A 27,896-nucleotide genomic window follows, 5' to 3' on the forward strand; every position below is an offset into this window, starting at 1 on the left:
GTAAAATATAAAGAGCGAGGCACCAGTGACCTGTTAGCTAGGAAGGCCAATGTGAATCATATGGTATCTCGATCCTTGGTTTTTCGACCGATTTTTCTTCGTAATCAATATTATGTCTTTACTTCAACTACCATTACCAATAGTATAATGTTAAATTATCACTTGGGTATGGAAAGTGCTGCCCCACTCGGCTAGTCCCAAAAGTCCTGAATTTTTTCAAAAAACTCAATCGCATAAGAGCCGCTGAGCATATACTGAAACGGGTTAATTCCGACCGAACATTCAGGAAAAGAATTGTTACTGTTGATGAAATGTGGATTTACGAAGTTGACATGGAAACTAGACATGGGGGCAGACTTCGGAGTGGCGCCTTCGAACTGAACCGAAACCGAAAAAAACCATGTCAAAGTAGATCAAAATTCTACGTCATGTTGACCGTTTTCTTTGACCATCGCGGTGTTGGGCCCTCAGAATTCTTATCGGAAGGTCAAACCGTAAATAAATAAAAATATTTTAGCGTTATGCGATACTCAAGAGAGCGAATTTGACGAAAAATGTTAGTTTCGTGCAAAGAAAATTCTCGGATTTAGCACTAAATAATTCGCCTTCACAGAAGGCCATCGTTGTGAACGATTTTTTTTACCAAAAACTCAACACATACCATCGATATATTCATCAGCTATCCAGCCGACTTCCTTCTTTTTCTAAACTCAAATTACCACTTAATGGCACCCGTTTCTATTCGGTAGAAGACTTATCGGAGAATTCGCGCAACAACTAAACACAATTCTGGAAAAAGCGTTTAAAAAATGTTTTGATAATTGGGTTATTAGTTGGCCTAAGTGTATCGTTTATCAAGGAGCATAGGAGCATACATTGAAAGTGAAAAAAAAATTGGATGAATAAATAACGTTTTGTGTATATTGATCTCTTCCCGGTACTTACATGACAGAGTAGTACTTAACTAATACGATGAAGGAGTAACATCGTGTAATAGAATCAAACCGGCAATATTATAAGTTGCGTAATTACTATTGATAGGGAGTCTTATGAGCCTGCACGGGTAGGTACTACCACTCTGCCTATTTTTGCAGCCTCTGTACTATACAATGGACTAGACTCACTCAACTCATGCTCCAAAGTGGGTAGCGGTATTATCATTGTTGATTTTATTGAAATCTACGGAAAATAAATGGTGGTGGTGGTGTGGTGGTGGTGGTGGATACGTGATGACCACATCAAGTGCCCTTCTACTCATATTTGATCTATAAAAATTTCCTGTGAAATTCCTTACGTTGCCTATTTTTAAGGCACCGAACCCATTTTTAGATAAATATTTTAGAAAGTAAATTATCATATCTTAATCACTTACATCCGAAATAGTACTATAGCCGTTAGCACTCCATATAACATATTATTATTATATAAAAGAAGAACATAACCCTAGTATACAGTATAATTTTTATTTGAACGAAATTTCAAAAAAAAAATCACGGCATCTAGTATTTGATCTGTCATATCAAACAAAAGGTCGGTCTTGTGATGACAGAGTAAAGCCACAACATTTAGCCTACGCCCTACTAAATCAGAGGCAGCACGTTAGCGCAATAATCTGTTCAGGACATCTAACAAAAAGTAGGCGAGCTAAAAGTTTTTGCTGGGTCGACAGAGAGAATTTTGCCCATTAATTTCGGGAACGGAAAATGTTTGACAAATCTCTAGATACATAGTCGTTAAATAGAATAATGTGTTCAGAATAGTAAGCTAAGTAAAAGTGAATGATAAAAACACGTTATTCATACGATGCGGGTATTGTCAACAGAAAATAGGTTAACGTGTTTTTAGAAGCGCTGAGAAAACGTTTTGGAATATGTCCGGAAGACACTCGGTTTATTTCCTGAAGCATTCGCCGTCACTAGAATATGTGCTTAGTAAGCTCGGACGATAAAACTTCAAACACCAAGTATTATTTATAAACAGAATATTGTTCAAGGTACACAAATACGTGATATAAAGTTTATGAAATAATAAAGATCTATAATAATATTATAAAGCTGAAGAGTTCGTTTGTTTGAGCGCGCTAATCTCAGGAACTACTGGGCCGATTTAAAAAATTCGTTCAGTGTTAGATAGCAAATTTATTGAGGAAGGCTATAGGTTATATATATATTATAACATTACACTAATACCTATACAAGCGGAGCACCAATAAAGAATGTTTCAAAATCGGGGTATTTTTTCCTTTTGAGAACTTCCGCTGCGTGCCCTACAGAAACGGTTAAAGTTTCGCTAAAATAATGTATAACAGAATTGATCTCCTTCAAAAGATCTAAAAAACAGTCCGCGACAGCATATGTCTATAATATGTTAAGGTTGGCTCACTATAACGTTTTCGATGCTAACCAAATTTGTTCTAAAATAAAGCATTATTTGTGAACTATTCCACGCGGACGAAGTCGCGGGCAAAAGTTAGTTAATAATAAAGACTATAATCATTTCATTATAGATTGTTTTCGTTCATTACAAATAAATGGTGGTGGAGCAAGCTATGAGCCCGCCCGATTGTTTCTCATTTCTGTCGTTCAGAATTCAAGTTTATAGGTTTTAAGGACGGGACAGCCGTAATTATCGTGATTACAAAGAGAAACATTGCTCTCAATGATACTTTTTTTTGGCTTCACCGAAGGAACGAGTTCACATCCAACCTGACGTTGATAGACTGCGAGAACCTATGAATACTGAACGTGAATTCCGTCACCTCCCCTCGCGACAGAAGGTCGATTTTACAGTAGAGCTATTGTTCCACATTTCAAACAAATGGCTGCTTTGTGATAGAAACAGGCAAGGTTTGAATACCTACCCGTGCTTACCATCAATAATTACGCAAACTTATAAAATTTAGAGGGTTTAATGCCTAGCTTATTATAATTGATGTAAAAAGCTCATTATTTATTTTCAGGACAGATTAAGATTTTATATTTCATAATAATATTGGGCCTCATTTGTATAAAGTACATACCAGTAGTCCTCTAATGCGTGTTAAAAACCAGAATAGTGCGGAGAGCTGCCGATTATTCAATACTCACCATACAGTATCAGTAGTCATCAATAGAAGTAGTCTTGGCCTAGAGGTTAAGACGCCCGGTGTACTCGTATCGAGCAATGCGACTATGTGTTCAAAACCCGCAGGCCGGTACTAATTTTTCCAAAGATTTTTTTAATTTTTTTATTGCCCTTGTAGGCAGACGAGCATACGGCCCACTTGATGGTGAGTGGTTACCGTCGCCCATGGACTTCAGCAATGCCAGGGGCAGAGCCAAGCCGCTGCCTACCGTACGTGAAATACGAACTTAACAAGTATTCACAAATAGCCCCCACAATTAAGAAGTAAAATGGTGTAATAATAATCAAAACCAGCATACATTATAATTCGCGTAATTTCTATACAATTGAGACATATCATTATACTTCAAGTCACGAAGTAACTTACGTTGTAGCAGCATTTATTGTCGTCGTGGCCTAAAGGATAAGACGTCCGGTGCATTCGTATGTAGCGATGCACCGGTGTTCGAATCCCGCAGGCGGGTACCAATTTTTCTAATGAAATACGTACTCAACAAATGTTCACGATTGACTTCCACGGTGAAGGAATAACATCGTGTAATAAAAACCAAACCCGCAAAATTGTAATTTGCGTAATCACTGGTGGTAGGATCTCTTGTGAGTCCGCACGGGTAGGTACCACCACCCCGCCTATTTCCGCCGTGAAGCAGTAATACGTTTCGGTTCGAAGGGTGGGGTAGCCGTTGTAACTATACTGAAACCTTAGAACTCTTATCTCAAGGTGGGTGGCGGCATTTACGTTATAGATGTATATGGGCTCCGGTAACCATTTAACACCAGGTGGGCCGTGAGCTCGTCCATCCATCTAAGCAATACAAACTAATAAAAAATTTAAAAAGACTCGTATTCAAACCTAAAAATAATCAATAAGCTAATGCTGAAATCTATCGCTACTAAATTAGTTTTCTTTGGTATTAGGTACTAATTATTATAAATTATGACGAAACCTAGATTGAAAATATGTATATATAAGTATATATTTTAATTAAAAGGTTGATTTATTAATAATGTGAATGAATCCAAAAAAATGTGCGTGTCTGCTCCGACGCGTTACTGTAGTTTATTTTACAGATTGTCACAGAAAATACAATAGACGAAAGGGGCTAATAAACGTATCGAGAATAATACTGAACCCATTTAAAATATTTTGTAATTATTTATTTATTTTAATGCAAAGTCTTCAAGCAATTAATGAACTCTTTTTATATTTAGTAGATATGGTAATTTTTTGGAAAACATACTTTATTCGTAAATAAATTTAGCGAAACGCTATTTGCTGATTTCATTGGTAGTTGTCAAGAGCACTTGACCTCCCGCCAGAAGGTATACTGTATTTCCTTCAACGTAAATATTACATTGTGTCGACACGGCATTGACGTGGTAATAATTGATGCCCATGTCCTACTTCCAAGCTCCTTTGAAACATACGAACTAATTAGTTTTGTGGAACAAACTTTTAATTATCATTAAAAACTATTCAAGTTAGAACAATATTTTGCAGACTTATTAAATTCGCATTTTCCCTTCTCATTCTCTCTTGGACTCGAGTTCAGGCACCAATAACAATAATCTAAAATTGGTACTTATTAAATTCCATTTGAGTACGGAATCTCCCACATAAAATCCTTACGTATTCTGGCCTTAAGGTAAAAAATATATGTGTCTAGGATGATCGGTAACAGTGAAAGATATTCGCTTATCTACCGATCTAAACAAATAAAGAAGTTTGGTAGATAGGTAGTTTATTGAAATGATATCGCCTATAAAACACGGTAAATTTTTCTCGAAATTTGGTCCAGGTTAATTCATATGGTAATCATATTAATCCCCGATATTCAAAACATTAGAAATCTACACAAAATATAACAACAGGGTCGTAGTGGGGAATAAAAATTAATAGAAATTACATGAAAGCTTGTTCATGTTTCAATGCGAGTCATTTATACGAAACGAATTTATACCAAGCACGCACTTAATGTAACTTTTCAAAGTTCATCATCATAGTCGGTTACTCTTGGCAGAGCAGTCGTGGCCATGTGGAATTCTTGTTTATTAAAGTCTTGACAGATGTTTTTCATAGTTTGCAAACAGAGGTTTGGCGCACGCACTCGTTTAGTGGGGTTTAGTAAGGTCTTTCACCTGATCAGTCTAGCGCATGGGGCTTCGTCCACGAGGTCTTTTACCATTGACCCTACCCTGAACAACAAGTTTCTCGATAGAGTCTGTTGGCCATCGCGATACGTGTCCAAATATATTTATCAAAGAATCCTGGATTGCAATGTTGACGACAACCTTTGAGAGATATTAAATTCTTTTAGGATCGAAGCGTTACGGATATACGGAGCATCCTTTTCCAGCACCACATTTCTAATGCATTGATTCTTCTTATTTCTCTTTGTTTGACAGTCCAGGTCTCATCCCCACGTAAAAGGATGGGGAACACTAGTGCCCTTACCATTCGGACTTGGTAGTCTTGGTGATATTCCGGTCTTTCCATATTTTTGCGAGTTTATCTATGGCTGATTGCGTTATGATTATGGGCCGCTTAATATCGTCTTCCCAACCACCACTGTCAGTCACTAGCGAATCTAGGTAGACATAAGATAAAACGACTCAAAGTTACCGATAGTTAATTTCACTTTCTTTCAATGGAATTAAGAAAAGCACGGTTTAAAACATAATCAAGTCCGAGAAAATCTCACACTTTACCTAAACTACTTTTTAAGCCCCTCTAAATTTCGTTTTCCGTTCAATTGTAGAGAGCTTCGGATTAGAGTGAAATCTTTTTGATCGATTGCCAACCGAAATGAGGTCTGCAAAGGGCACTTTAATTAAATAAAATAAATGACTGCCTTCACTCAAGTCCATTCCAATGTAAAATTTGCACCTGCCACAACAAATTTCGTGTAATTCAGAAACGCTAATTACTTCAGAAAAATAGTACTAACAACTAGCAGGAAACGTTAGAATTGTTTATACGTGTTTTATCCCCAAACGATTTTACGGCGTATGTTTATTTTTTGGTAAAGCTAAACTCTGAGTCCACACGGGCAGGTACCGCCACCCTCCCTATTTCTGCCGTGAAGCAGTAATGCGTTTCAGTTTGAAGGGTGGGGCAGCCGTTGTAACTATACTTGAGACCTTAGAACTTATATCTCAAGGTAAGTGGCGCATTTACGTTATCGATGTCTATGGGCTCCAGTAATCAATTAACACCAGGTGGGCGCTGAGCTCGTTCACGCACCGAAGCAATAAAAAAAACTTATAGAGAGAAAACATGATGTTTTGCGAGAAATCGAAGTCTCAATTTTGTGCTCCTAAGTTTTACTGTTTAAGCTTACGTTTATTCGATTACGGATATTTTACAGTTTTCATAGTTATGCACTACTACTATACTTATTACTCCTTGAATAATATATTTTTAAATGTTACTTAAAAATACATCAATTACCACCACGGCAGCGGAAAAAAATAAGATCGTATTATTTATCGTATTTATATTTATATAGTATATATATTAAAATAATATATACATATATTTATACCGGTAACTTTATCACACATGCACAGGCTTTCTTTTGCTTAATCTTAAGAGTAGGTAAAAATTGAAGGTTTTTGAAAATTGACGCAATTGAACGCTACCAATTTTTTTTCCTACCTATTTGCTGGTAGTCTAAGGGGTTATTCTAGCTACGACAGGACGTGCCGCTACCGGTGATTAGATAAAGTTAAAATATATAAGTCACGTATTATTTAACCAATGTACTATACTGTCAGCGCGAGTCAGGTTTTTGACAGATTTACCCTTGCCACTATTAATTACAAACGAAGGAGACGGTTGCTAATCAGGTATCGAAAAAGCAAACTGAGTAACGTAATAAACGTTTGAAAGTTTAACTATCTGTCGCCTACTCCCCCATATCTCCTAGGTAATAAAATGTATTTGTGTTGCTGCTTGATTTGGCTTACACCTTTACGACCGGCTATCTGTACTAACGGAGACCTCTCGAGAAATACGGCCTTGAATTAGATGGTAAATCAGGATATAAATTAGTGTGATGATTATTAAGTTGCACAATAAGAAGCTAGTGCTATGAACGAATCATTACCGAACTTCGTATGTTAGCGATGTATTAATCCTCGTGAGTAAATATATAACCTGTTAATTATTCGATAGCAATTTTCTTTATTGGTTGTTGGACATATTGCGGAGCCTACATATGTAAGTTACCACGATCCTGCATATTTCTTCCGCGAAGCAGTCATGATAGACTTGAGAAAGCTCTTTTTTTTATTGCCCCTGTAGGCAGCTCAGCAGCCCACCTGTTGGTAAGTGGTTACCATCGTCTATGGACTTCAGCAAGTTCAGGGGCAGAGCCAAGCCGCTGCCTACCGTTAAGTACTCTCCACAAGTCTCGTTTGAAGAAGGACATGTCATAGCGCTCTGGAACAACGTGGAGGGGAGCTCATTCCAAAGCCGGATGGTACGTGGCAAAAAAGATATCTGGAAACGCACTGTGGATGAACGCAGTAGCTCCAGATAGTATGGATGAACTCTACTCCTGTGGTGAACGGTGCGATGGTAAAAACGAGATGATGGAATCATCTCAAACAATTCTCAGAGCACTCCCCATGGAAAGTTTATGTTAAAGCTCATGTTTAAGATGGGTTGCTCAATTGAAACTATGATGAATACTTTCTAGTGTTGCTGTATATCGTGTACGGTAGGCAGCGGCTTGGCTCTGCTCCTGGCATTGCTGATGTCCATGAGCGACGGTAACCACTCACCATCAGGTGGACCGTATGCTCGTCTGCCTAACAGCAATAAAAACAAAACTAGCTTACTAGTAGACACCAAAACGTGAGTCCTGTTGTACACCTTCCGAAATTACGTTCTGTCACAGCTTGGGGTCTCAAATGCTATGGTACAAATGCTCTGCTTCCCTTCAAATTGCAAACGAAAGTATGTTATCGGAAGAAATACGCTGCATAGTTGTAGCTAACCCTGCGACTTTGCCAAACTCCTTATCATCAGTATCCTGAGTTTGACAAGATATTTAGGGAGCGAAATAGTGATGCGTTGGGACATCACTAAGCAGTGGGGCTGCAATTATGCAATATGACTGTGAATTTGAGGTGAGCTGTTAGCTTGTTTATCCATAAAAAGGGTAGGGTAATAGTATCACTCGAAATATCCAGGATCGCATATACGGTCTACTAAATAAAAGCTGAACCAGCCAAGCCATAAAAGGCATTAATGCTCTCAGCTCAAAAAGCTTGTATTAGACCATAGATATCCATGCAAAAGATTTACAATTATATTTAAAACTAGCTGACCCGGCAGATTTCGTAGTGCCTCAATCGATAAATAAAAGACCTAAACTTTATTTAATTCAAGACCAAAATTAGCCAAATCGGTACAGCCGTTCTCGAGTTTTAGCGAGACTAACGAACAGCAATTCATTTTTATATATACAGATAGATAGATAGATAGGTGAATTTTTCGCAAACGTAACCCTTTGAATTGGGTTAAGCCGTTCATTTTAGATGAGTCAAAGCCAGTCCCTAAATAAAATAGACATCAATTTGTATCCGCTTATGAATGCTTGCTACTTAAAAGTTGGAAAATGTATGCTGTTTTGCGTACATTTTTAATTAATCCGAGGGCAGTCTCAACGTGATTCTGTGACGATTTTATTTTTAAATCTTCGAGGTTTTCAAATAAACTCTGCTTCTTTTTATTTATTTATTTTACAAATGTCTTAAGTCGCACAATGTAATCAATGTAAATACTGTTATAATAAAATGATGCCAAAGAATAAATTTCGACACGTAAATACTTCGTCATTCCTGCCGCATTATTTCACTTTGTTTGAAAGAAATTCGAAGGTATTTTTTTCTTGGTAGATTAGAAGTTAGTCGACCCCACTTTAATAGACTTTTACGTTAATGTTAATAGTTAATATTTTTGGGTAAAGGTTTAGTTTGAGGCTTAAGATGAAAGGCGCTTCCTTGTACTATGCAAAAGTATTATTTAGTACTCGTAGCTTAGAAACGCAGGCTGGTGCAGTTGATGATTTACGATAGAAAACGGAATAGCTTGTTTCCGTGAGTGGTAGCAACCATTTTTCATCAAAAAAAGATAACACATATATATATATATATATGTGTGTAGAATGTACTACTTACTTTAAAACTTTAGATCCGAGCTGATTTCTAATTGGGAAACTACGATTAATCCTGTTTTAAAAAGAAAGTTAAAACTAAGTATGTAATTCTAAATCGAGAATATCGCGAAATCTCAAATATTATGTATTATTAAGATAGTAATTATTATATTTAACTACAATATGTTTTCGCTTTCATTTAACAAACATGTTAAAAACTAATATTATTCAAAATTATTTCACTACCAGTTTTGCTTCTTCAGATTTAAGAAGCGGTAAAAAAATAAAAAAAATGAAACTTTTTCACTCACCGGTAAAACCAAAAGTAACTTTCATATTTTAAACAACTACACAAAAGTTACACTTTTTCACGCACATAAAGCACACAAATCTACAAACTTAAGAGCATCTACAAAAGTTCTTCAAAGTACGAACTTACAAAACTTTTATTCAGAATTTACTTCGGCAACATCGAATTTCAAAAAAATAAATGAATAAATGAAATATGTTTTCGTAATATTTTAGGACGATATGACAACCAGGACCGGTTCCAAGAGGCTGTCAGTACACACTGGCGATTTCACTGGGAAAATGTTACGCGCATGCGTCCTCAATACAATGCCACTACTAAAATTAACATAGAAAAATTAATGTGGCAGGAATTAATATAAACAAATTTGCTTTAGCAAAACGAAATAATAAGAATTCTAAAATTAAATAGGTCAGATTCTTAATAATTCACCACCAATAAGAAACTATACCTGAAAAATAAAAATCTTATATATTTTGCATAAGAAATTCTTATTTCTCAACTATTTTCCAATTCAGACGGTTAAAAAAGACATTTCAAGCGCGTTGAAAATTTTCATACATATAAATTACTAGTTAGTTACGTAAATATATTTCCCATTCACATTATTTAAGCTCGCTGCATAAGATTTGATTTTTTTATTTATAGCTTAGATGGTTTGACGAGCTCACAGCCCACCTGGTGTTAAGTGGTTACCGGAGCCCATAGACATCTACAACGTAAATGCTGCCACCCACTTTGAGATATGAGTCCTAAGGTCTTAATATAGTTACAACGGCTGCCCCACCCTTCAAACCGAAACGCATTACTGCTTGGTGGCAGAAATAGGCAGGGTGGTGGTACCAACCCGTGCGGACTCACTAGAGGTCCTACCATCAGTAAAACTAAATTTTAAAAGCTTACAAGTTACCACCAGCTTACAAAAACTTATAAAAATTATGTCATACATCTTTGAACTATGTGTTTGTTACTTACCATCTGATATTTCATGTCGGGTCTAAATTTATGTCAAATAGTTTTAAGAAATAATAATATATTTTTTTCTCTCTTAAAGGTATGGTACAACTCCAATTCATCGTTAAAATTTACCATAACTTTAGCCTTTGAGACAGCTGAAGTCTATATTAGATTCAGACTTGTATTACAGATGTCCAGGCTCCCTCCTTCCTAGGTTAGGTTTAGGCTAAGGTCAGGTTAGCATGTGAGCAGATGTCACGAGCTAGTGTTGAGAGACCATTAGATGCTGTTACTAAAGTGAGTGCACTATGTGTGTCTGAGTGAGTGCGTGGGTGTGTGGGTGTATAGGTTTGAGCGATTGCGCTGTCAAATCAAAACTGCATTGCGTTTTTATCGTGGTGCATGAATTCAACATCTTATTAGTTTTATTGTACATGAAACTATTTAGAAAGTCATAACACCGTTGCGCTAAAGGTGTGGAAACAAGAATAGGGGAGCGAACAGTTTTGTTTCGATGAGACATCCTTCAGATCTTAATACAGATTCAGATTCTTTAGATTTTAAGTAAATTAATTAAGAACATTTACACTAAAAATTGTCATATACATATTTACAAATCACAATTCAAAATGTTCATTTTAAAAGTTTTAAATCACGGACGTATCTTTTACCATAAATACATTATATAGTTTAAAAGGATGATAATTGAAACATGCTTCAGCTGGTTTTATGACAAAACACTGGAGTTGAAACTATCCATTTTAATACGCTATAGGTGGGGAGATGAGCCCACGACCTTTCTGACGTTAAGTGGTTCCCGGGGGCTATAAACATCCCCTTTGATATCCTCCGATCTGTCTTAGCTTAGACTAACAATATTTGGTTAAGTATTAAAGAAACACCAAAGTAAATTAAATTTGAAGAACCCTTGATATTTTTTATAATACGAAGCAATATTTATAAATCACAATTCAAGACGTTCATTTTGAAAATTTGATATCACGGATGTATCTTTTACCATAAATACATATAGTATAAAAGCATGATAATTGAAAATTGCTTCAGCTAGTTTTATGAGAACACTGGAGCTGAAACCTAACCTAACTCTTAGAGCTATCCATTTTAAGGTAGGGAAATGAGCCCACGACCACTCTGACGTTAAGTGGTTCCCGGGGGCTATAAACATCTCCATTTTGATATCCTCCGATCTGTCTTAGCTTAGAATAACAATATTTGGTTAAGTATTAAAGAAACTCCAAAGTAAATTAATTTTGAAGAACCCTTGATATTTTTTATAATACGAAGCAATTCTTGGTAACAACGGACAATAACTCGGTGAAATTGAATTTGGGAATTCGAAATGAAACCTCCATAGCCGTCGAATGGACACCTTTTTTTTTGTTAACATTAACAATTCAAATTCTTCTTTTATACAAACTCATCGAAATACTAATTATTCTTATGAATAATACCGGGGACTCGCACATTAATTTCCTCTGCGGTTATTGTTCGAAGTTATTTTGTTTGAACGAGATTTAAATTGCTTTTTGTCGTGGATCCGCATGATTGGGTTTATCAAGATCTGCCTAAATCGCTGTTGGGGTGTTGGTGTAAATTGAAATAATGCATGGCGTACATCCATTCTTATCAGCTCTTTGTCATAGTTAATTGAAGAACTAAGTTCAATACGCTTTCATTAGTCGCAGTTACAGAAAATTTATTTTTCAATACTATATATAGGTTACGATTGTTCGACCAACATTTTCTAACAAATGTTCAGCATGATATTTTTATTAATTATAACATGTAAATATATGTTTGATAGACACGGTTTTATTGCATCTTCATTCTCATAAAGAGGCTATAAAAAAAATATTAATAGAGCTAGTATGCATTTTTTCCAAGTTTTAAAATGAAAATTATTCCTACTAGTTGGTTAATACTAAATTTATATTATTATGTATAAGTCATTTGTTAGCATATCGGCATTTTTTTTAAATATTTTTTTTGATTGCAGGCTTTTTAAAAGTTTAGTTTTACACTAGCTATTAAACTGTTCCGGTATTGTTTATTAGGGTATTTATATGGGCATTTTGTAAAAGTGAACTGCGCTCTGCATCCTGTGTTGTGATCTGTTGCTTGAAAATGTTTAGACTATGACATCGTTTATGTATCGGAGAACGAAATTCTCTAAGCTTGTCTCCTTTTAACACCTCACAAGCATATGATTGACACCATAGGAGCATTCGATCGTAAGGAATTACGTTAATGGCCAAGGCAATTTCAGGACCTCAACAAAACACTATTGTCTATTTTAGTTAGAGCCAGGACTCAGTGTCCATGGATATAATAATAAACAGAAAGAATTACAAAACTTGATAGATTTTCTCCCATTTTCACAGTGCTCATTTTTAAATGTCATTCCATAACATAAATTCATCTAACCAATTATTATGTATGATGTAACCTAATTTACTTATTCCAACCTCTACCCTCTTGCACCATTGAGGCATGCATAATTCATTTATGACGATCGTATCCTCTGAGATATTATTATTCAGTGTCGATTAATTTATTGACTGGAAAATGAAAAGTTTAATGCAATATCGTTTATACGTGATCTTTATATTATTTATACGTATTGTTTTTTATATTATTATTATTAATTCCTGTATGTAATTTCTTTTTTATTAGCTCTAAACAAACTAACAAATAAACATGTATCTTATTGGATACGATATTGAATACAATATTGGAAGGCAATATCTAGGTCACGATAAATATTAAGAACAAAATTCTTATACATTTTCATAGTATTGAGTAACAGAAATTCAAGAAAACATTAATCTTTCGTAGTCGAAGGCTCGAATATGTCATTATTAAGCCTGGATTGTAGCCAAGGTCGTTACCAAACAGATCCACATCAAACTAATCTTCGTCTGTCTAGGGCGTTTTGTACAAGTAGGACGTACATTCAATACGTCAATCGGATAGCACCCCGCAAATAAGGGATATTTGAGACTGGTCTAACATGGTATGAAGTCGCCGTGGCCTAAAGGATAAGACGTCCGGTGCATTCGTATCTAGCGATGCACCGGTGTTCGACTCCCGCCGGCGGGTACCAATTTTTCTAATGAAATACGTACTTAACAACTGTTCACGATTTACTTCCACGGCGAAGGAATAACATCGTGTAATAAAAACCAAACCCGCAAAATTATAATTTGCGTAATTACTGGTGGTAGGACCTCTTGTGAGTCCGCACGGGTAGGTACCACCACCCTGCCTATTTCTGCCTATTTCTGCCGTGAAGCAGTAATGCGTTTTGGTTTGAAGAGTGGGACAGCCGTTGAAACTATACTGAAACCTTAGAACTCTTATCTCAAGGTGGGTGGCGGCATTTACGTTATAGATGTATATGGGCTCCGGTAACCATTTAACACCAGGTGGGCCGTGAGCTCGTCCACTCATCTAAGCAATAAAAAAAACTTGGGGTACAGGTTTTTTAATTTTAAAATGTTCACGTAAAATTCACAGATGACCTGAAATTAGCAAGCCAAGTTGGAAGAGCTAGTATTTAACTGGAGTCAGAGATCAAGTCGAGGAATTTGTTCCAAGTATAAATTTCAAGCCGGATATCACCCTGAAGACCATTCGTTCTTGCCTATCGCTAAGGACGTAGATCGATTTGCCGTTATAATTCTTCATGTTTTTAAATGATGACTTGGATAGCATATCAATTGATTCATCGATTGATTGTGCTTTTTTGTGGAACAAAATAATTAAATAAATTCAAAATAGAAAAGTACAGTGAGAAATCTAGTTAAGAGCGATCTCTTCCAGACAACCAATCGTAATGCAATGCAGTCGTAGAAATGTATTATCTGACTAATGGAACAATATACTTCTGTCTAGTAAGATCGTCTAGGCTATTAAATATCTAATAAAATTGTACTCATCTTAGAACAATATCTACGTTATGTAGAAGTTAAACTTTCCATTCTACAATGTTTGTTAACAAAATATTTAATATTCAAAATCAATTTCACTATCTACATGCTCACAAGTTGCTTTATAATTTATAACAATATTTACTTGAATTCGACAATATTTGTAAATGAAGGCAAACTAACTATGTACGTGTAAGTGATAAAAAGAAATTCTGGTCATTGGAATTTCATTATTTGATAGTGAATAATGTTTGTCGCCTGTGTATGTTTATAGGTATTTTTTGACGTTTTGGCTAAAGTAGGTAGGTAATCGAATATAGGGATGCTAATATTAACATACATATTAACATATCTTCTTAGGCGGATATTAAAATCCTTAGATATTTATAGATATGAACGTCGCACCATAAAGTGTCAAGTTAAGGTGGTACGTCTTATTTTAAGCCTACATGTGTAGATCCCACAGTATTTCCTTTGCAGCAAAGCAATCAAGCATGAACCGGTGTACAAAGGTTTATACAGCTGTTATACTTTGACCTGGTTTCAGAGACTTTGAGACCTCATATCTCAAAATGTATGGCAACATTCATGCAGTCGTGTCTATGGCCTTCCGTTACCAGTTAACATCAAGTGGGCAGTAAGCTCGTTCACTCAACTTTTTTTTGGGCCGACAGCCAAACGTCCTATGAATACCTGTAACTAGGGACGCGCGGGGAATGTGGGAATGGACGGAATGGCAGCGGACCGTGGGCGCAAGAAAAATAGGCCCCTAACCACTAAGGATGGAAGGTAAGGATGTACCCGTGGTCAACACTGCAACCAGGCTCGCGGCTCACCCTAAAGACGCCCACCTGACGGAGCCTTTGAGGCGAAACGTAAACGAAGGTTCTGGAACGTCAGCCGTCTCGGTATGGCAGCCCGTCACTTTGCCAAGGCGCTGCCGCTGGTGTCCCGGGATATCAGTGCGCCAGGTCGAAAGGTGAATCACCGCCAACCGATCGCTCTTAAGATGTTAGGTACTCCTGGTGAGTGCTGGTAACACGCCGTGCAGCCTCGATCTCTTCAGGTCATCCCGTGACCTTCACCGGGGGGAGGACATCGCTTACAGAGGCTGGGACATCCGTTCGTAAATTTATCTTCCGGTACCCGACTCGATAGCGATGGATCGGGGTGGAGAGGTATGAGCCCCGTTCACCAATCGATGCAATAACTTTTTTTTTAATATTACGCCCTTCAGACTGCTGTGCATGATTGTGGCAGAAAAAGGCTCAAATTATAGATAGACTAGAGTATAATAAATAAGGATTTGGTGAAGAATAAAAAAACTCATTTAATAGTAAGCGGAACAAAAGCAATTTTTTTCCCTTGATTATTGTAGTCCACAATATTAGGCCAACGTAATAAAATAATTGTAAAATAATAATCGATCCTTAATAAGTGTACGATTTTTTTATTTAATCGGATATCTATAAACAGAAAAAAACTAATAAAAGCATGTTAATTTACATTGCAATCCTGCTAGTTTTAAATCATGCATCCGCTGGGATGGGATAAACTGTGATTTGAGTTGACTGATGCTCTAAACTTATAATCTGAATACGAATTGTTCATCCTTATTAAATGTCTTAGTTTATATGTGGTCATGACAAATCTAGTGCACTTGAAAACATAATAATAATTATTATTGGGAACAAATCACGCACGGTCATCGGGCCCCAATTTAGGATTCCCTGTATTATGGGTACTGTTTGCATTATATACGTTTAAAAATATAAATGTAGGATTGGTAAGAACGGAACGTATGAAAAGAGTGTGGAACGGAACGTTAAGATTTGAGTGAGAGAAAACGGAAAGAAAGGGAGAAGAGAATGGCAGACAGAATGACAGAGAAAAGGAAGATGGCGAAGACGGTTAAAAAATGAGCAAGGTGTAATAAAAGTGTTAATTAATTTTTTAATTATTATTATAGTTAACAGAAGATTTTGGAACAGTGTAAATTTTATTTTATGCGCTGTGATCCCTATTCTACATAAATATATAGTAAAAGACACCCAGACAAAGAATAAACAAACCTGTTCATCAGACGAATATTTGCCAGGTGGAGTTTGGGAATAGGACCCACGACTTTCGGCGTAACAGTCAGGGGCGCCAAGTACTGCACCACCGATTCAGTCGAGATATAGAATGAAGACTTCAGAAAATATATAATGAAATGTACTGAATGAAACCTGCAGTCTGCATTTCCAATGAAGCGCGCATTTTCCAAGCGGCTTTCAAACTTTAGCGAATTCATTTTTTAAACTATCATAGAATAAAATATATTTAAAAAAACCTGGATTGCGATAACGTCATTCTAACCCATAGACACAGCCCACTGAGTTTCTCGCTGTATCTTCTCAGTGGGTCGCGTTTCCGATCCGGTGGTAGATTATGCGAAACAATGCTCTTGCTAGGGCCAGTGCTAGCAACACCCCCGGTTTGAGCCCCGTGAGCTGACTTACACGTCAAGGAGAAGCTGAAATAGCCTCTTCTCAAGGCTATCAGCGTAGATAAGAGAAAAAGAAAAAAAAATAACATCATTTTCAAGATACATTTGCAAATATACAGTTACGAACAACAACATTCGGGCGATGTCGGTCTCCTGAGTAAAGATCTTCGCCCCGCCAAAGACCTTCGCTTTGTCGTTTCCTCTTAAACTTTATAATAATATGTATAAAAATTGCTTTTAAAGTCCAGCTCCTATACTAAATTCGAATTATTCAATAAAACACAATCGTATCTGCAGATAAGGTCTTGAACTCACAGCTTCCAATGTACGAGACGCAATCGACACGGATTACGGGTTAACGCACATTATCAGTTCCGTTTGATAACGTTATTAATATTGTAGGAACAGTATACAACCATATTAATTACTTTCGTATGAGTTTGCGCATTCATTTTTCCTGTTCGAAACACAATACTCCGCGCCACACAGTAATTTTGATCGGATAACTTTTAATAGACTTTGCCGTTCAATCTCAAGTGTTTATTTATTCATTGTGTAGATAAATTATTATTATGTATTATAAATACAACATTCTATTAACTATAAAGAGAATACACACAATTATATACACATGCATCGTAATTGTGGCTTGAAGAATAAGACGCCTGGATGAATTCGTATGAAGCGTTGATATTTTATTGCTTAGGTCGGTGGACGAACTCACGACACGCCTGGTGTTAAGTGCTGAGCCCAGAAACATTAACAACGTAAACGCCGCCACCCACCTTCAAATATGTGTTCTAAATTTCTGTTTTTTAGGTATATGTGCCGATACTCAAAACCGAAGTTAGAAAATTTCTTTTAAGGATTTTTTTTTTATTGCTTATAGGTGAACGAGCTCACAGCCCACCTAGTGTTAAGTGGTTACTGTTGACATCAACAACGTAAATGCCGCCACCCACCCTGAGACATGAGTTCTAAGGTCTCAGTATAGTTACAACGGCTGCCCCACCCTTCAAACCGAAACATATTTCTGCTTCACGGCAGAAATAGGCGCGGTAGTGGTATCTACCCGTGCGAACTTACAAGAGGTCCATAAAGGTATCGTGGTATAAAAATTAAATCCCCAAAAATGGAATAAATGTTATTACTGATGCCCTACCATCACACTGCGAGGTCGCACTCTTGATACCTCCTTCCTATCTATTTATGACGCAAAGCAGTCATGCGCTCGTGGTTGAGAATTGGCGAAGCCATTATACTGTACCTATTTAAAATTGAGACATCGTTCTCTTGTCTTAATGTGGTATTCACATTATGTCTACGGGCTCCTGTAGATACTAAACATCAGCTGGCCAGTGAGCTCATCCGCCTAGATACAGAAATATTTTCTATATATTTTTAAGTTTGTTTATGTACTTTCTATATTATTATTTGAAAACCACAGAATGTTGGATATACGCAAAATTTCCGTATCTTGAAGGGGGAAGCGGCTATTAGTGGTTAGCTGGAATCCACTTGAGGGATGTAAGTTACGATTAGGGATGTTTTAGAAATGTAGCCAATTTTGTGCGAAACAAGATTTTAGTAAGCTTACATAGTTGATTAATAACATTAATGATATACAAACATTGTTAAATATTTGCTTGGCGACTTTTACGATGCTTAATTAGTACTTTATTAAAGAACATCTTACTGTTTTATCTTATACCTTTAAACGAGCAATTCTTACATAATCTGAATCTCGGAAACGGCTCCAACGATCTTCATAAAATTTAGTATACAGGGGATTTCGGAAGCGATAAATCGATCTAGCTACGATTTATTTTCAGATAATATTCTTTTATTCATATTTTCAATAATCAACTCTTCCCGACATCTATTGGCGAATAATAATACTATTTTTCTTAATTGAGGGCAACTAACCGCTTTAAAGAAACAACAAGATGGCGTTATCAAAAAAATCATCTAGTAATCTACAAAGGGGAAAAAGTTCTCTGCCTACCTGATCATAAGTTATTAATGTCGATTTTGGTCATCGGCAACGGACGCATAGGCAAGCTACCTACAGAAATCACTTGAAATATTTAGCAGTATTCGTCCAGAGACGATTTACTGTCAAGGGTAAACGTTCATTTAACCTATCCGATATGCACATCACCACCGTCGGTGAATATAAAAAATACTGGTAGTATAAATATGCCACTTACTACAGCAAATTAAAAATAAGGTTTTTATAAAAACAATAAGGAGCACTTGTGCGCTTACGTCGCCGCCGAGCCGGGGGCTGGATGAGAGCGTTCGTCCAGCTTTAGCCCTTGTGAGGAGGCAGCTTCCCGGTGATGGTCACGGGGCTACTTGAAGTTGTTGAGGCTGCGCCGCACGCTACCTTTATACCCGATCCTGTAGACCGAATGGTAAACAGTCGACGTCGCCCAAAACACGTCATTACGGATTCTCCTGATCCATTAACAGTGCTTTTAGGTACCATAAGCACCGGTCACTATCCTCGTCGAACCCGTCGCTTGCGACGAAGGGCTCGACGCACGAATTAACCCACAGACACAGCTCATTGAGTTTCTCGCCGGATCTTTTCAGTGGGTCGCGTTTCCGATCCAGTGGTAGATTCTACGAAGCACTGCTCTTGCTAGAGCCAATGTTAGCACCGCTCCGGTTTGAGCCCCGTGAGCTAACCTACACGTTAGGGCGAAGCTGATATAGCCTCTCAAGGCTATCAGCATAGGTAGGAAAAAAAAACGCTACCTATCACGCTACTCTAGCGTGCCGGCACCAGGAGGATGGGACAATGCGTTACCGACGTCGCCAGACGTACTTTGAAAGAGCAACGCGTTCAGTGGTGTACCGCATTTCATCCGGCAGGCTGGTTCTGATCCAGTAGGGTATCCTGGAATACCAGCGGCACTACTCGGACGGCCTAACGGACCACCATACTACGAAGACTGGCATCATTGGTCGTCGACATTCGCCTCGGAGACTTGTCGGTTGTAGTTTTGACCGCTAGAACCCATCCTTGCTACTCTGCCCGGGCTCGGACCACAGGCGCAGATCAGACGTCAGCTGAGAGAGTGAAGGGGAGTCGTATGGTTGGTAGGGTCCTAAAAACACCCTTGGGCCTTCGGTATGCTCCTAATATCTGCGCATCGTTAAGACACACACATCCTGCGCGCCCCCTAGAAACCTCGCAAGAGTTTTGAACCCTGAACCGATATGAGATTATAAATAAAATAAAAGACTTGTGCACTTTAGGTTCTTCTTGAAAATTAATGAATTAATTTATATAGACATTTCATTTAATATAAATTTTAATGTAAGGATTCCTATTTCAAAGATCAGCGGCTTAGTCTTTAACTAAAGACTATGCCAGTATTCAAATTACGCATGTCGATACCAATTTTTAAATACGTACTTAAGATATATTTATGAATAATTTAAAATGATGAAGGAATAACAGCTGCATTTGGAACGGATATTTTCTTAACGTCTCAAAACGCAACCAGCACTCTACGATATATTCAATATATAATAGCTTTAATCAAGTCTTAAAGAAGCTCGAAAGAACTAAGCTTAGTTCACACTGTACATGAGACACCTTATATTACTATTATTTTATACGATTCAATAATATTTGGCTCTTATCGTCACTTTTACGGTTTAAACTCAGTTTTCATAGTTTCAAATAAACCACAATATTTGTACTTATTTATCGTAGACAATTAGGCATTGTGGTGTGATTTGGGAGAGACCTATATCCAGCAGTGGACGACTGTGGGCTGATGAAGACGATGATCATTATTATTTGGCTAAATCTCGAACCATTTAATCTTAAGTGGTAACCACAGCCTGAATGAAGTCGTGGTGGCCGGATAAAACGCCTGGTGTACTAGTATTAGGATTAGACAGGTATCAATTTTTATAATGAAATTAAAAAAAATACAGCCGCTATCATCATTTTGTCTATTTTTATTGCAAAGCAATTATCCATTTCAATTTGAGGTACGGAATCCTCGTTAGTTAATACTATTGAAACTTGGACCTCATGTTTCAAGATATGTGATGCGATTTGTGTTGTAATGTCTATAAGTTCCGGAAACCGCCACCGACCACCAATCACGAGGTTGACCGCGAGCTTTTTCAGGCAACTCCGCATATAAGTTAGGAATGACAAGCGCACCATCCCCTCATATTTCGAATTGCGGATAGTGTGCGCAAGTGCTTACGAGAGCACTGACAGATTCTGATTAAATTTGCATGATTAAATATGCTGCTTCTAAATTTGAAACGCGCGAACTGCATACAAAACATTGACGTGTTCTGTATTTCAAAATGTTCGTAGTTACATAGATTTTTTGTTACCCTAGCATATAATTCGATAATTTCAAAACTCGTTAGAGAAATATTTCTATATTAAATATTCAATGACTACGATTATTTCAAATTTCGAAACTCAGAGCCCTGCCAAAAAATTACAAACACAACAGTGAGTTGTTACAGTCAATAACAGTTAAAATAACTTTTGAATTAACCCAATTAATTCGGAGAATATTTACGCAACTCTTCACATCGAAGTCACGTAAAAAAAGCATCTAAGCGCTTGAATAGTTCAATCCCAATTCACAGACGCACGAGTTAAAATTTACGGATGTATCCTAAGATACTAATATCAGATAATCATATAACTGCCTATTCACGGAGAGGAAAGGTAATTTCGTGGTACAATGGTTTTTGGTTAAGTGCGTGACGTGCAGTTTCAAACAGCCCTACGTTGAACAAAGGATATTAATTGAATAAATTAGTTATTCCCTACTTTGGTACGTAACTCGTCTTTTTACGTAATATAAGGTATTTTAGAGAACTGTTTTTGATTGTATTTACTTCAAAGTGAAGAACTCACAGTGCTATGCTCATAAGGTGGATTTTTTGTCTTTAATAACTTACATAACTATGTGGTAATCTTGAAATTGCCGTTCGGAAGTATTTTATTTGAAGTAAACTTATTAAACTTATTAATGAAATCAAGAGTTAAAATTCGAAATAATATGATTTTTTTTTATTGCATATATGGGAGGACGAGCTCACAGTCCACCTGGTGTTAAGTGGTTACTGGAGCCCATAGACATCTACAACGTAAATGCGCAACCCACCTTGAGATATAAGTTCTAAGGTCTCAAGTATAGTTACAACGGCTGCCCCACCCTTCAAACCGAAACGCATTACTGCTTCACGGCAGAAATAGGCAGGGGTGGTGATACCTACCCGCGCGGACTCACAAGAGGTCCTACCGCCGGTAATTACTCAAATTATAATTTAGCAAATTATAGTTTGATTTTTATTACACGATGCTATTTCTTCACCGTGGAAGTCAATCGTGAACATTTGTTGAGTACGTATTTAATTAGAAAAATTGGTACCCGCCTGAGATTCGAACACCGATGCATCGCTCAACATTCAAATTCAAATTCAAAACCATTTATTTCAACTTGGATGTCATCAAAAACACACTTGTTTAATGTCAAAATGTAAAAGAAAATGTTAACTCTACCACCGGTTCCAAAAAAAGCCACAGTCCTGAGAAGAACCGGCGAAACAAACTCAGCGGGTTTTTTTTTTATAATACGATGGGTATATTATATATATAATATATATTATATAATATATATATATATATAATATATATTATATAATATATATATATATATAATATTATATATATATATAATATAATATACCCATAAATCACCAGTTTTTTTAATATTAATGAGCTTGAAATTATCAATTATGTCCTTTATATCAATATTTGTGAACTTAAAGTTAACACTGCATTTATCAATATGATCTTGCAGTAATGATTCGGCGACGGTAGGAGATGAAATTAAAGATTTTGTAGTAGAAGCTGGGATATCAGCAAAGTAGCGCTCAAAGGCACTGGCCACTTCTTGATGAGAAGTTATTATTTTATCATTAATTTTCAAAGTTGATTCAGCATTGCTGTTCCCAGTCTCCCTATTAATGATATTCCAAGTCATTTTAATTATGTCAGGTGCATTTTTTATAAGATTGCCTAAGTGCAATGACTTGGCCAATGTACAGACTTTTTTCAACAGCTTGGAATATTTACAGACATACTCATGAAATGACTTATTATGATTATATGATTTTTCATGATAAAGGTCATATAATCTCTGCCTACTTTTGTGAATTCCAACAGTCGCCCATTCAATGAATGATCTTTTATAATGTAAGATCAGAGTTTTAGAAGTAAAGATGGCACTAAGTTCATCATTAATGCAATTAAATAAATCCATGTAGTGAACATTAGGATCTTCACTATAACAAACATTAATGCACCTGACGAATTATCCTTTTGGCCACAACGACTGTGATAAGTAAGTATCAATATAAATATAGTAATAATTTAATACTTACAGAACTCTTCTTACCGATCGTGACTCACGAAGTTACTAAAAAAATACTGGGGTTCTTAGTATCTGTCGAACTAGTGTGAGACAGTAATTTTTTTTTGTCCGGTGCATGTCTGTTAAAGATATATATAGGTAATTCCTTCAGGTCTAAGTTATTTACACTTGTCGAGAGTATTTAGTGTTGGGTGATTACTAAAGTTCGTAGACATCAAAACGATAATACTGCTCTATATTGATTGTATAATCGAGATACCATTTCGATGTTTTTATTAAATTATGACTATCTCACATTTCAAGACGGAATTTCTGCAGAAATACATAGGACAGTGTATGCTTAAAATGTGGCCTGAAAGTGATTACGCAAAAGTTTTTGTTACATATTAGTTAGATGTAATTACTTCGTCATGAAACATGAAAATCTGATAAGTAGCCACTGGAAGTAACGTAGACCATTATATTTATAGATTCTCACAATTCGACCAAACATATCCAAGTAATCTTCAATTGAATTGAACAAATTTCAAAACATTAAATATTCTCCTATTCAGTACCGGGGGAATCCAAAGAAAATACTCTATAAGCCCGATCATCCTTTTTATTGAAAGCCACATCGTATATAAAAGCTATACAAGAAATTTGGAGCCGACAATTACTTTGTGAGAGCCTTGATATTATATTTGTGATAATTTACTAAATGATTCTTAGTTTTAATGTATTCTTCTATTATCGCAGCTTTTTTATTTTTATGGTTAACAAGTTAAGTATATCGTACTCAGGTGGTCACAAACCACTCGATAAAACTTAATGTCCACATTAGGAAAACGATAGCATTGAAGAAATATCAACGCTATGTAGATATACCAGGCATCACTGAATTATATCATGTTATTCAAAACCACGTCTTAACTACGTCCGTCCATCCAAAAAATAAATCATCTCTAATTAAATCATCAAAATTAAAAAAAAAACTTAACTACCTATATTGGCTTAGAAATAGGTACTCAATTTCAACTAATTTAAGAATACAGATGTGTTGAAAGAATTGTGTACATTCGCAGACAGGTAGGAGAAAAGTAAGTACTATATGACAACAAAAATGAACAATTCTTGGTAACTTGGATAAGCTTCGCTCTATTGAAAGGATTAAGTGTGATCGTTCAAGTCTGTAATATTACTTTCTATTTTTATTCGCTGCCACCTTTTTTTATTGTACAATATTTATTAAATATATTTACGAAATATGGTTAAATAGATTTTCAGAATAAATAGTCGCAATTTGTATTACCTAATTAAAGTCAAATGTGAATATATGGGAATACATTGAAATAGTTTCAATATCTTTTAAATTACTGATACTTTGTTAGTAGGTGCAGTTTTCTCTTGTATTAAATATCGATTTCTATGAAGCGAAAATAATTCAATCGATAGAGGGATTTCTTGTAGTCCATAGGTCTTTCCAGCTACACTATGATAACAGGCAAGGATGAGCTCTCTGCCACGAGGGCTGGGATTTGCTAACAGCGGCCCAAGCGCCTCCGAAGGAATAACTCAAAAGCAATTGCTTCGCAAATGAATTTACACGATTTTATTACTTACACTCACCAAAATGCTATAAGTTAGTTAATTATATTATTAATATGTATATAACATGATTTACAATACCTGCACTAGACGATGGAAAAAAAAAAGCAATCGATTTCCAAACACTACGTTATCAATTCGATTTCTAGGTTTCATCGTGCATATACTCCATCATTGATATCCAGATTCAAGCCAAAATACGCTGCAAACCTAACAGGCTACCGACGCCATTTGTCACCCCAGCTACAAAAGACATAAACAATGCACGAAACTCACAACGGTATATATTTCGGAGGCGAGTCTGTGAAGAATGATGCACGTTAACATCTCAAAACGCGTACCGTATATACGTTGTGAATTGAGAAAATTTCTCACGCCGCGCTCGTTGATGGAGGCGAAGAGATACAGATAGAACACGATTCACTAATTTCAGTTGATGAGCTTTCGCTGTTCTCACTTATACTACTTACAATTTCTACGAATATAGTTATGTATAAACTTTTGTAGAAATATTTTTAGTTCTGTACTACTTTTCTAGATTAATCAATTACAGTTTTAAAAAATTTCTAGTCTAAAAACTTACAAAAAAACACTTAGACAGCAAACCAAACTAACACTTAAATTCATCTTTTTTCATCCCGTTGCTACTTATCAAGATATTAGAGCGAAGTTATAAAAATATTGTATTGCCATCGGTTCTTGATGCGTTTGTAAATTTCAAATTTAAACGGAAGTCTGGAAGTCGGTGAAAATTACCTTCAAGGATTCCGTTACATTGTATATAACATAAACACATACAAATATATCAAGCTAATAAAATCGTGTCAAAAATAATTTAACTTGGATATTGGATCAAGAGTCATCATCGTCAGTGATATACTAGTTCATGCCATGCCATGAATAACTGTTTAGCCCAAACTGCATATAATAATATGTATTTGTAAACAAGTTAAAAAAAACGATGATACCATAGCCTTTATTATCAAAAGTATACATTCCGAATGCTGATTACCAATAATTTATTATGTAATAATTTCCCTAAGGTAATAAAAATTTAAATCTATCCATAACTAACGTAGTTGAAAGAGTTTTAATTTCATGGAAGACCGAAAGTGGAGTACATTAAATAATGACAACAACGTTTTTTTTTTTTTCCTACCTATGCTGATAGCCTTGAGAGGCTATTTCAGCTTCACCCTAACGTTTGTAGGTGAGCTCGCGGGGCTCAACCGGAGAGTTGCTAACACTGACCCTAGCAAGAGCAGTGCTTCGCAGAATCTACCACCGGATCGGAAACGCGACCCACTGAGAAGATCCGGCGAGAAACTCAGTGGGCTGTGTCTATGGGTTAGTTCGCTCGTCGAGCCCTTCGTCGCAAGCGACGGGTTCGACGAGGACGGTGACCGGTGCTTGTGGTGCCTAAAAGCACCGTTAATGGATCAGGGGGATCCGTAATGACGTGCTTTGGGCGACGTCGACGGTTTACCATTCGGTCTCTCATGTCGTGCCGCCTTCTCAAAATGACGCAGCGATGCCGACTGTAGATACTTACTAAAAGAGTCGAGCTCCAGGTCATCGTGGAGATCCACATTCCTAAGGAACCATGGCGCTCTGACGGCTATCCTGCAGAATCGTGATTGAATAACCTGAAGGGATTTCAAGTGGGTGCGGGCTACGTGAGCGAACACTACGCTTGCATACGTCATGACGGGACGTACACAAGTTTTGTAGAGAGTTACCTTATTGCGGAGGGACAGTTTGCTTCGACTACAAAGCATTGGATAGAGTCGTCCTAGTATAAAAACGCGGCGCGGTCGCGTACCGTTTTTATATGGGGACGGAATGTCATCCCTCTGTCGAGGGTGACGCCTAGATATTTGACCTTCGAGGCCCACGGTATGGGCTGGCCAAAGAGAGTGATGGGGCTAACGGCGGAGGTGTTTGCGCGCCTACTACGGAGTGGGATGCTCGAAGTGGTATTCGGAGGGCGACTCCTTTTGAAGAGCACCGCTGTGCTTTTCGTGGGGTTGATGTCAATTCGCCACTTCCGGAACCACTGTCCCATGGTGGCTTCTGCGATCTGGAGTCTGCGACATCTTCCTACACGAGTAGTAGATAGCCGTGTCATCGGCGAAGAGCGCTAGATGAGTCTCCGGAGACCGGGGTATATCATTGATATACAAACTAAATATTAACGGGGAGAGCGCGGAGCCTTGCGGGACTCCGGCCGTCAGTTGACGGGGACGAGAACGAGTTCCCTCTACTCGATATCGAAACGAACGGTTCGACAAGAAGTCTCGTATGATGAGCACGAGTCTGTCTGGCACTCCCATGTTGAACAGTTTGTAAATTAAACCGTTGTGCCAGACTTTGTCGAACGCCTTCGCGATGTCGAAGAAGAGGGCGCCGGTCGGGATTTGTTTACGCCTATTTAGTCCTATCAGGATGTGCTCCGTGAGGCGGTGCACTTGTTGTACGCACGAGTGTTTAGAGCGGAATCCGAACTGTTCGTCTATGAGAATTTTGTTCGCGGTAACAAAGTCCCAGAGGCGTTTCCTAAGGAGCCGTTCGTAAATTTTACCTATCGTCGGGAGGAGACTAATCGGACGGTAACTAGAAGTTTCGTTTGTCGGTTTGCCCGACTTATGTATACCGATAACGTCCGCTTCTTTCCACACCGCGGGAAAGATGCAGTGCGTCATAGCGGCATTTAAAATTGTAGCCAACATTACTATCAGTTGGACTGGCAAAAGTTTTAGCGCGCGGTTGCGGATGCCGTCGGAGCCGGGTGCCTTCCTAGGTTGGAGGTTGTGGATCGCGTCTCTAACTTCGTCAGTGGTAATGGGGGGTAACGCGTACGAGGGCGGCAGGGAAGCTCTG

The 27,896-nt window shown here is 37.2% G+C and overlaps 1 protein-coding gene across 2 annotated transcripts in view; it reads right to left on the minus strand.

Annotated features, from left to right (window-relative positions):
- The window catches only part of LOC114245602 (alkaline phosphatase), a 63,797-nt gene extending 53,929 nt beyond the window's left edge, over positions 1-9,868 (minus strand). The window contains exon 1 of one of the 2 annotated variants that reach the window (XM_089737555.1): positions 9,730-9,868. The gene's annotated coding sequence lies outside the window, so the exon portion shown is untranslated. Of the gene's footprint in view, positions 1-9,601 lie in introns of both variants that reach the window. The other variant, XM_028177832.2, reaches the window with a different exon arrangement.
- Between the last annotated feature and the right edge of the window lie 18,028 nt (positions 9,869-27,896).

Source organism: Bombyx mandarina, chromosome 23, assembly GCF_030267445.1.
Source record: "Bombyx mandarina strain Sakado chromosome 23, ASM3026744v2".
NCBI classification, from domain to species: domain Eukaryota; kingdom Metazoa; phylum Arthropoda; class Insecta; order Lepidoptera; family Bombycidae; genus Bombyx; species Bombyx mandarina.